At 40.3% G+C, this 10,472-nt stretch overlaps 1 pseudogene; it reads left to right on the top strand.

The window, feature by feature from the left end:
- Positions 1-382: 382 nt before the first annotated feature.
- Positions 383-1,451, top strand: LOC141407017 (large ribosomal subunit protein eL8 pseudogene; annotated as a pseudogene).
- Positions 1,452-10,472: the final 9,021 nt, after the last annotated feature.

Consider the following 10,472-nt stretch of genomic DNA (forward strand, 5'->3'; position numbering starts at 1 on the left):
CCTGAAGGATTTGTTGTAATAATTAAATGAAATATTTACTAAGCAAATGCTTAGTAAATGCACTCTTTACATATGAAAGACAGAGTCTCGCTCTGACACCCAGGCTGGAGTGCAGTGGCGCAAGCTCGGCTCACTGCAAGCTCTGCCTCCTGGGTTCACGCCATTCTCCTCCCTCAGCCTCCCGAGTAGCTGGGACCACAGGCACCCACCACCACGCCTGGCTAAGTTTTTGTATTTTTAGTAGAGACAAGGTTTCACTGCATTAGCCAGGATGGTCTTGATCTTCTCACCTCATGATACGCCCGCCTCGGCCTCCCAAAGTGCTGGGATTACAGGTGTGAGCCACCACGCCCAGACTTCTGTTTCTCTTACTGATGTGAAAATTAGTTGCATTTTTTTCTATTCCTTGTATTACCTTACAATCAGCTACTTAAGAGGAACTATAAAATGAAAAGGGAACATTAGACTATGTAAGAATTAGGGAAACTGGCTCTCTCTTCCACCACCCAAGATGCCAAAAGGAACAAAGGCCAAGGGGAAGAAGGTGGCTCCAGCCCCTGCTGTCATGAAGAATCAGGAGTCCAAGAAAGTGGTGAATCCCCTGTTTGAGAAAAGGCCTAAAAATTTTGGCATTGGACAGGACATCCAGCCCAAAAGAGACCTCACCTGCTTTGTGAAATGGCCCCGCTGTATCACGTTGCCGTGGCAGAGAGCCATCCTCTATAAGCAGCTGGAAGTGCCTCCTGCGATTAACCAGTTCTTTCAGGCTCTGAACCACCAAACAGCTACTTAGCTGCTTAAGCCGGCCCACAAGTACAGGACAGAGACAAAGCAAGGAGAAGAAGCAGAGGCTGTTGGCCTGACTGAGAAGAAAGCTGCCGGCAAAGGGGATGTCCCCATTAAGAGACTACCTGACCTTTGAGCAGGAGTTAAGACCGTCACACCTGGGTGGAGAACAAGAAAGCTCAGCTGCTGGTGATTGCACACAACGTGTGGCACACAACGTCTGGTTGTCTTCCTGCCTGCCCTGTATTGTAAAATGGGGGTCCCTTACTACATTATCAAGAGGGAAGCAAGACTGGGACGTCTAGTCCACAGGAAGAACTGGATCATTGTCACCTTCACACAAGTTGATGTGGAAGACAAAGGAGCTTTGGCTAAGCTGGTGGAAGCTATCAGGACCAATTACAACAACATATATGATGAGATCTGAGACAATGTCCTGGGTCCCAAGTCTGTGGCTCACATTGCCAAGCTCAAAAAGGCAAAGGCTAAAGAACTTGCATCAAACTGGGTTGAATGTACACTGCTGAGTTTTCTATATATAAAAATAATTAAAGTAATGCAAATTTTCCTTTAAAAAAAAAAGAATTAGGGAAACCAACTTCAAATTTCTGAAATGTATTCTTTTAAAGCATCTGAAACCTGTGTGTTTTTTACACAGAGGCATACATACCAACTCTGTGATATTATCCAGTGTAAAAGGAAAGCAAAACAGAGACCCTAGCATACAAACAGAAAATATTTTTTACTTCATGTTCAGTGATCTCTGAATCCTTCTGAACTAAGCTACATTTTGGTCTTTTTCATCTATAAACGGGAGTGCAGATTATCATTGACTTGGTATTGGGATAAACTCCTGGCCTTTTAAGAATGCCTTTTCTTGGCCAGGCGCGGTGGCTCAAGCCTATAATCCCACCACTTTGGGAGGCCGAGACGGGCAGATCACGAGGTCAGGAGATCGAGACCATCCTGGCTAACACGGTGAAACTCCATCTCTACTAAAATTACAAAAAAATTAGCTGGGTGTGGTGGCGGGAGCCTGTAGTCCCAGCTACTCAGTAGGCTGAGGCAAGAGAATGGTGTGAACTAGGGAGGTGGAGCTTGCAGTGAGCCCAGTTCGTGCCACTGCTCTCCAGCCTGGGTGACAGAGAGAGACTCCATTTCAAAACAAAACAAAACAAAAAAAGAATGCCTTTTCTTGCACAAAGGCTCATGTCACCCTTCAAAGGCCTTAGGAAATCTCAATCAAAGTTGGCCTTCAAAACTTGCCCATGAGTTAACTGAGCTCGTACATTAGGGTACCTAACTACAATTTTTAGCTAAACCTCCACAAGGCATTTACCCTTAAGGGAAAAGTCTGTCTTCATAGTTCTTCTGCCCTGCCCAAAACCTACTTTAGAATGAACACTGAGGCTTCAGTTACATGGAGCTTTCCTTTTGCTCATGGCACTCCCTTAACTAACAGCATCTCCCTGCGATCCCTTTATTTAAAAGGGGAATCAACACTCCTGGACATTTAGGGTAAAAGAATGGAAGCTGCTACCTTTCTGTCTACTTACCCGAACTTCAGAGTTTTCCTATTTTCCTGTCATTTCCGCCATTGCTATTGTAGGCATTCTCTACTTAGAAGAAGTCACATCATCTATGACCCTGGGTATGCTGGCCTCCAGATTGCTTACACAAATTTTAAATATATTTGTCCCAGCAGAGGGATCTTTGAAACCCTGCTCTTTAGGCTTCTCCAAATTAGAATGTATTTATTGATTCATATACTCTTTCTTCATTGTAAACCAGCTCCCATCCCTATATATATATAAATTTTTTTTTTGAGACAAGGTCTGGCTCTATTGCCCAGGCTGGAGTGCAGTGACACAATCTTGGCTCACTGCCACCTCTGCCTCCCAGGCTCAAGCCATCCTCCCACCTCAGCCTCCCCAATAGCTGAGACTACAGGCATGCACCACCATGCCTGGCCAATTTTTGTATTTTTTGTACAGACAGGTTTTTGCCATGTTGGCCAGACTTGTCTGAAACTTGTGGGCTCAAGCGATCTGCCTGCCTCGGCCTCTCAAAATACTGGGATTACGAGTGTAAACCACTGCACTTGTCTCATGTATTTTATTAAAGTGCTGCCAATCCAAGGAAACCCAATTTTAAAAAATTCTTATTTAAGGGAGGCTGAGGCAGGAGAATCGCTTGAACCCGGGAGCTGGAGGTTGCAGTGAGCCGAGACTGTGCCATCGCACTCCAGCCTGGGTGACAGAGCAGGACTGCGTCTCGAAAGAAAAAACAAACAAACAAAAACTTATTTAAGAATAGGAAATGTCTCTGCATATAAAGATTTTTGAGAAGTCTTATGTCTGTAAATTCTATTTGCTGGTTTCCCCTTTGCCACAATAGTCATTATTTCCCTAAAGAGCTCACAATATTTATACATGAACTTCCCTTATAAGCTATGATGGCTTTTCCCCAGTAGGTTGTTTTTACGTTTTTCAGTGATCCTACCATTTAATTACAGATTCAACTAGTTTGTCCAGTATAGTGTGATATTCACTATGTGTATGTTTCCACAGCTATGCTTGCAACTCATCTTTCAGATAGAATTCAGATGGGTAATTCATCAGTCCCCTGGAAAGTTTGCCATAACAGGGTACATAACTTTGCTAGCAATTGCACAACTTTACCCTTGATATTCTTTAAAATCCTAGGTAGAACAAATTCTGTTGATTTATCTCTTTCTGGTGTGTTAGCTAGGTCCTGGGCATTTCCTACTATTTATTCATAAGAAAAATACCACCTTATATTTGTATAGTGCTTTATGCTTTCCAGTTATTTTCAGCTTTTCACTGGGTACAATAATATCAATTTCTGTGAATCAAAAGGTAATTATTTTCCCTACAAACCTAAAACTGCTCTAAAAAGTGAAATCTAGCTGGGCGCGGTGGCTCACACCTGTAATTCCAACACTTCTGGGAGGCCAAGGCAGGTGGATCACCTGAGGTCAGGAGTTTGAGACCAGCCTGGCCAACATGGTGAAACTCTGTCTCTACTGAAAATAAAAAATTAGCCAGGCGTGGTGGTGGGCGCCTGTAATCCCAGCTACTCGGGAGGCTGAGGCAGAAGAATTGCTTGAACCCAGGAGGTGGAGGTTGCAGTGAGCCGAGATTGTGAGATTGCACCACTGCACTCCAGTCTGGATGACAGAGCAAGACTTCATCTCAAAAAAAAAAAAAAAAATTATATGCCAAGCATTATGCTAATGTATATTTCCTCACTCAACCCATAACAACCCTAATGGGATAGGTATTCTGTATTCATGCCATCTTTATAGGGAAGGAAAAGGAAACTGAGCAGGAATTTGTCATTTACCTAAAATCCACCTGCATTCGAACCCAAATCTGCCTAATTCCAAACATTTGCCCTTAACCTCTATGCCCTTTTGCCATTTAATTAGAACTAAATCAAGCATTTCTAGAACTATAGGTAGCTGAATTAGGATGCAGACTATCTGCATTCTGGTCTGGCTCTGCCACAACCATTTGATCAAGGGCAGGTGAATTAACTGGTGAGGACCTGTTTCTTTATATGTTAAATGAGATAATAGATTACAAGACTTTAATATTTTCTATTCTGTGATTTTATTTATGTAAATATTCACTAACCACCATGTTATGAATAGGCACAAAACCAAAGTAAAAGATGTTAAATTTAAATTTAAAATAAATTTTAACAGAAGGTACATGTTTGTTTTATTGTTTTACTTTACAGCCAAAAGCAAACCAAAACACCAGAGATGCTCATTTAAGCAGTAGGGCCTTAACTTTTGAGTGTGATGGCAGTTACGTCTGTAAATTAATTTTATTCATTGCTGTGTTGGATAGATATATATGTTCACTTCCTGCAAAAATTGAAACTGAATGTTAACAGTATGTAATCTATTTATTCAGCGTGTATTCAGAGAGATTTAATGAAGAAATTAACACCGTGTCAGATGGGATGGGGCAGATCAATGTCCTATAATTGTGTGGCCTAAATTTGGCTAAGTTAGATTTAGTTTTTCCCAGAAAATTTTAGGGTTGCCAGGCTTTTCTTATTCTGTACATAATGATCCAGCCTTTTCTTGCCCCTGTTTATAATGGAAACCTTCTATGCTGGTTGTTTTGCCAATGCTGCCCAGTCCTTCCCTTTCCTCTCCACCTGCATCTCTTCTTCCCCCTTCTCTGCCCTGGACTGTGCCTCAGAAGGCTGAAATGTGCTAACTGTGTCTCCATAAGTCTTTTTGAATTGAAACACACAGGAGATCTGAGAGTGCAAAGTCGGCATGTCTTCCCTGCCCCCACTTTGGCACCCTGTCTCTCACAGTAGCCGCATCACTCCCCAACCACACTGGTCTTCTTCCCCAGCTCCAGTTTCTACTGGGCCCTGCTAACTACTCTATTTTCTTTGTTTCTACAGCCCCAGGGGAAAGTGGTTTTCCCTCTGAAGGTGGTCCCTGGGTATCTCACCGTATTTTGTCTCTTCTTAACCTTGCTTATGTATGTTTGAGTAGTCTTTTCATTAAAGTCTCTTCATTTGAACCATCTAGGATGAATTTTGTTTCTTCCCCAGGATCCCAACTGATTCACTATCACTTACCTAAAACTCATTGAATTGGAATTTAAGCACCTCATCCCAAAGATGACATTGACTTCAATCAATGAGTACATATTGAGCGTCTTGATGTGCTTAAGGGTATACCAAGAGCTATGACAGGTACAAGAGTCATTTGAGGCTAGCCCAAGTGTGGTGGTGTCTACAACAAATTGATCACAATCAGTGGCAGATTTCTTTGTTTCTTTTCTACTCCCATTGCTTCACATGACTAGCCTTAAGAAAAAGAGTCATTTGTGTGGCGTTCTTGCCCTTGAGAAGTTTATACTTTAGTTAGGAAGTCCACAATCAACACATTAAACTATTAACATGTAACACAGGACTTTAAATCTTAAATTAGGTAGCTCATAGGACTAGCCAGGTGAAAGCAGATAAAATTATCATAGGAAATGCTAACTTTCCATGCCCAGTTAATTTTTTGTATTTTTAGTAGAGACAGGATTTTACCATGATGGCCAAGTCGGTTTCGAACTCCTGACCTCAAGTGATCCTCCTGCCTCGGCCTCCCAAAATGCTAGGATTACAGATGTGAGCTACCACGTCTGGCTGTGTATTTTTTTTTTTTTTTTTTAAAGGAAGGAAGAACAGAAGTCAAAGGAAACAGAAGAACAAGTCAGAGGAGCCAATTTGGGAGATTTTAAGCTTTTCTTTTCTTTTTTTTTTTCTTTTCTTTTTGAGACAAGATCTCGCTCTTTTGCCCAGGCTGAAGTGCCTGCATTTTAAAATTATCTGAATTGGAATTTTTTAATTTATCAGACTTATGAAATATATTATTGTGAACTAGAAAGTATTAGTGAAAGCTGGGCATGGCAGTTCACGCCTACAATCCCAGCACTTTGGGAAGCCATGGCAGGAGGATAGCTTGAGGCCCGGAGTTTGAGACCAGCCTGGGCAATATAGCAAGACTCTTGTCTCTACAAAGAAAAAAAAAAGTATTAGAGAAATTTCAACCAATTGTGGAATATTTATGCTCAAAATATCCTGAGTCAGTGAAATGTGTCCAAAGGTACATGCTGTATAAATATCATGAGGGCTAGTAGGTCATTCTTGTGTACAGAAGGGGAATTTGTTTGTCAAACAAGAAGAACAGGGCATTTGCCATTGATCAATCTGGAACTATCTACCATTCCCATACACTACTTGAGTAATAAACTGATCAACTGATGACTCTTATTTTCAATGGGAGTATTTTGATAGGCCCAGAGATATGTATTAAAACCCAAGCTTGTTAGTCAGTGTGTCTCCCCATTTGAATCAGAGAGAAGGCCCTAGGGATGTGAGAATGGGCAAGGCATATGCTACACTCTGGTGTCTAATATGATTATTGTAACCCAATAAACATGTTACTGTTTTAAAAGCTTGGTTTCAAGAGTACAAATTTGATATAAGTTGGGAATGGAAAGACATCAGAATGTGCAGAAAGGTGTTGAGTTATCCCTGCCTGTGTACCGACAACAGTGGGGCTCTCTGTCGTAGGAGGGAAGCCTTTATGTGGTGTGACTTGGGGGTTTGCTCTCAAAACTTGATTAGAATTCAGATAGGTCAGACAGAAGGATTTGAAGGACAGCAACAATATAAGGAAAGGCAGAGAGATGAGAATGAGCTAGGTATTACACACAGGACACTGAAGAGACCAGACAGTGAAGACTTGACAGCCAAGAACAATTTGAGCAATACAAAGTATTATTGGACAGATGGGATAAGGACAGATCAACTTCCTATAATTCTACTGATGGAAAAGAACAGAGCATCAGAATTTCAAAGTCCTAGCAATGTAATTTCTCTGTAAGTAATACAACTCATTTTAAAACATTGATGTAGCCACTCTGTAGGCTCATGGTTGCTTAGAAATTGCTATCATATTCAAGCAGAGCTTGAAGTGGACTGGATCTCTGCTATGGTTTGAAAATGTGTCCTCTCCAAAACTCATGTTGAAACTTAATCCCCAGTGTGGCAATGTTGAGAAGCCTTTAAGAGGTGATTGTGTCCTGAGGGCTCTGCTCTCATGAATGGATTAATGGGTTATCCAGGGTGTGGGACATGTGGCTTTATAAGAAAAGAGACCTGAGTTAGCACACTCAAACCCCTCACCATGTGATGCTCTGTGCCTCCTTGGGACTCTGCAGAGGGTCCCTACCAACAAGAAGGCTCTCACCAGATGTGGCCCCTCAACTTTGGACTGCTTAGCCTCCGTAACTATAAGAAACAAATTCTTTTTCTTTATAAATTACTCCGTTTCAGATATTCTGTTATAAACAACAGAAAATGAACTTATATAATCTCATAGGATTTCAGATCTGGGAACTGATTTTGAGTTCCTGTACATGTTAGAGTAGATGTAGGGAGAGAGGAAATTCAGAAGTGCATTCTCAGCTAAACTGAGGGTATGGATAGATTTACTAATGAGACAAAGTAAATTTGCAGCTATGGAAACAATAGTGTCATTCAAGATTGCTTCCTTTCTCAAAGTGGGAGGCAATAGGACAATGATTTTCTCTTCGTGTATAGGAGCCTACCAGGAATGGGGGAAATGAGAGAAGCATCACCATTTATTACACGCCCAAACATTACAGGCACTGTTTAAAGAAAGGATCATAGGGATACAGAAATAATAACGGTGGGGATAGAAATTTCCAAGGTCTTAGCAGGCACTGTCTGTTGGTGCTACATTTCTGTGAACTTTTTTTTTTCCCCACCTTTACCCTCTGTTCTTCCAATTCTAAACAAGAAAAAGCGACACTGAAACTCACCAACCTTTAACAACTACTGCAAATACTTGGTTTTGGAGTAGCAATTACTGGAGCACTTACCTGAAAAATGCCTGCTGAGCCTAATCTCTAGATATCAGAGAATTAAATAAAATGCTTGAAAACTGAAAAGTAATTTAGCAACATCAGTTATTGAAGTGATGCAGAAGTGTTTTTTTCACATTAAGTTACCAATATGATACCACAATCCCATCATGACAGTGGACTTGACCCCTTGAGTTAGCAGAACAAAGGACTTTATGTAACTATTTTAGGCAGTAAAAATTTCCAACTCAGCACCATTTTTTTCCTATAAACCTGTCCTGCATACATCACATTGATGTGAGAGTCAGATGAGATAATTATGTGAAGGTGCTTTGTAAACTGAAGAGCTATATAATGGTCAAGGAATCATTATTACTATCATTCAGTGAATCATGAAAGAACATGTTGGAAGGTCATTTGTAGGACAATATTCTTAAATTCTAGAAAAATGCAGTTATCTTTGAGAACTAAAGATGAAGAAAATTTTTGGAATATTTATTACACGTTTCGTAGGCTGGTAAGATGAACTGCTAACAAGAATGAAATAAATTAAAACAGTATGAGTTCATTGCTTTCCTTTTTAAAGCTTTAAAATACTGTGTTCCACATATATACAGGTATATTTAAAAGGATATTCACAGCAGCATTGGTATGACAAAACAACACAAAGAAACAAATAAAACTAATCTGGAAACAAATGTCCATCATTATGGATTTAAGTTATTTTATATATATGTATATATACATGAATACTATGTGACTAATGAAAAGAATGAAGTAGACTTTATAAGTACTAACATGGAAAGAGAGCCAAGAGATACAAGATGATAAACACGATGTGCAAAACAATATGTAATGTATGATGAGTATGTTTCTAAGAGTTATGTAACGGTCAAGAAATTTAAAACATCTATATAAGGATATGTGGTAGTAATCAGGAAAACATTCTTGACGAATATCTGCTATTTCTCTATTAACAACGGCTCTCCACATCACAAAAGTTTAACTTTCTACGATATTTCTGTAATGTTTTAACTTTTTATAATGAGCTTATGTTACTTTCATGAGCATAAAAAGTTAAGATTACAAATGATGAAAGACCCATGCTTCAAACAAAACCTAAACACATTAAAGAGCAGATATGATTGACTTGCAAAACTCTGGAAAGAAATATTGAAGATTTGAATTGTTAAGGCCAAATAAAGTTTAGTTCGACTTGCTGAGATTGATTTGGAATTGTAAGATTTGAAAAAATGCCTCCAAATATTGATCCCATTGCTCCGAAGCACCAGGCAATAAGTTCAAAATAGTGTTCAGAGTCTCCATGGGGCTGAAACAACTCTTCCTGCTAATATAAGCTGAAAAAAAGATGAGTTTTATCCCTTTGTAAGATGTTTAGCTTTTGTTCGTGACCAACAAATCAAAGGTCCACATGTTTGTTGATGCGCTCTAAGCCCCAGAGAGAAATCTACTAAAATGGCTAGAATGTAGGTTGAACAAGGTCAAGTTGGACTTGAACGAAAGATAGAACTGGTAATGACCAAGGCTAGCTTTGCTATTTGCTGTCAGAAGCAAAGCAGATGAGTGTGGATTGTCTGCAAAGGGAGATATTAAAAGATTCAGCCATTTCAAAAACAAATGATTACCTTCCCTTATTTTCCTGTGTTTATCCATTTCCATACCTGTTAAAAATGCCTGGTTGATGATTGAATGTATATATATAGAGGGCGAAAGTGAGAGGAACTATGATGTTATTAAAATTGTAATTCTACAGACTGTCTAGCAATGTGCAAAACAAATCTGATGCAGAAACGTAAAATAATGAAATTTTATTTTGTTAGGATGGTGAGATTATGGGTGACTTTAAAAATTCCCCATTATTGGTCGGGTGCAGTGGCTGTAATCCCAGCACTTTGGGAGGCCAAGGCGGGTGGATCACTTGAGTTCAGGAGTTTGAGGCTAGCCTGGCCAACATGGTGAAACCCTGTCTCTACTAAAAATACAAAATTTAGACAGTCATGGTGGTGTGTGCCTGTAATCCCAGCTACTTGGGAGGCTGAGGCAGGAGAATTGCTTGAACCTGGGAGGTAGAGGCTGCAGTGAGCCAATATAGCACCACTGCACTCCAGCCTGGGCAACAGAGTGAGACCCCATCTCAAAAAATAAAATAAGACCGGGTGCCATGGCTCATGCCTATAATCCCAGCACTTTGGGAGGCCGAGGCGGGTGGATCACCTGAGGTTGGGA

This window comes from Macaca fascicularis, chromosome 6, assembly GCF_037993035.2.
Source record: "Macaca fascicularis isolate 582-1 chromosome 6, T2T-MFA8v1.1".
Taxonomy (NCBI): domain Eukaryota; kingdom Metazoa; phylum Chordata; class Mammalia; order Primates; family Cercopithecidae; genus Macaca; species Macaca fascicularis.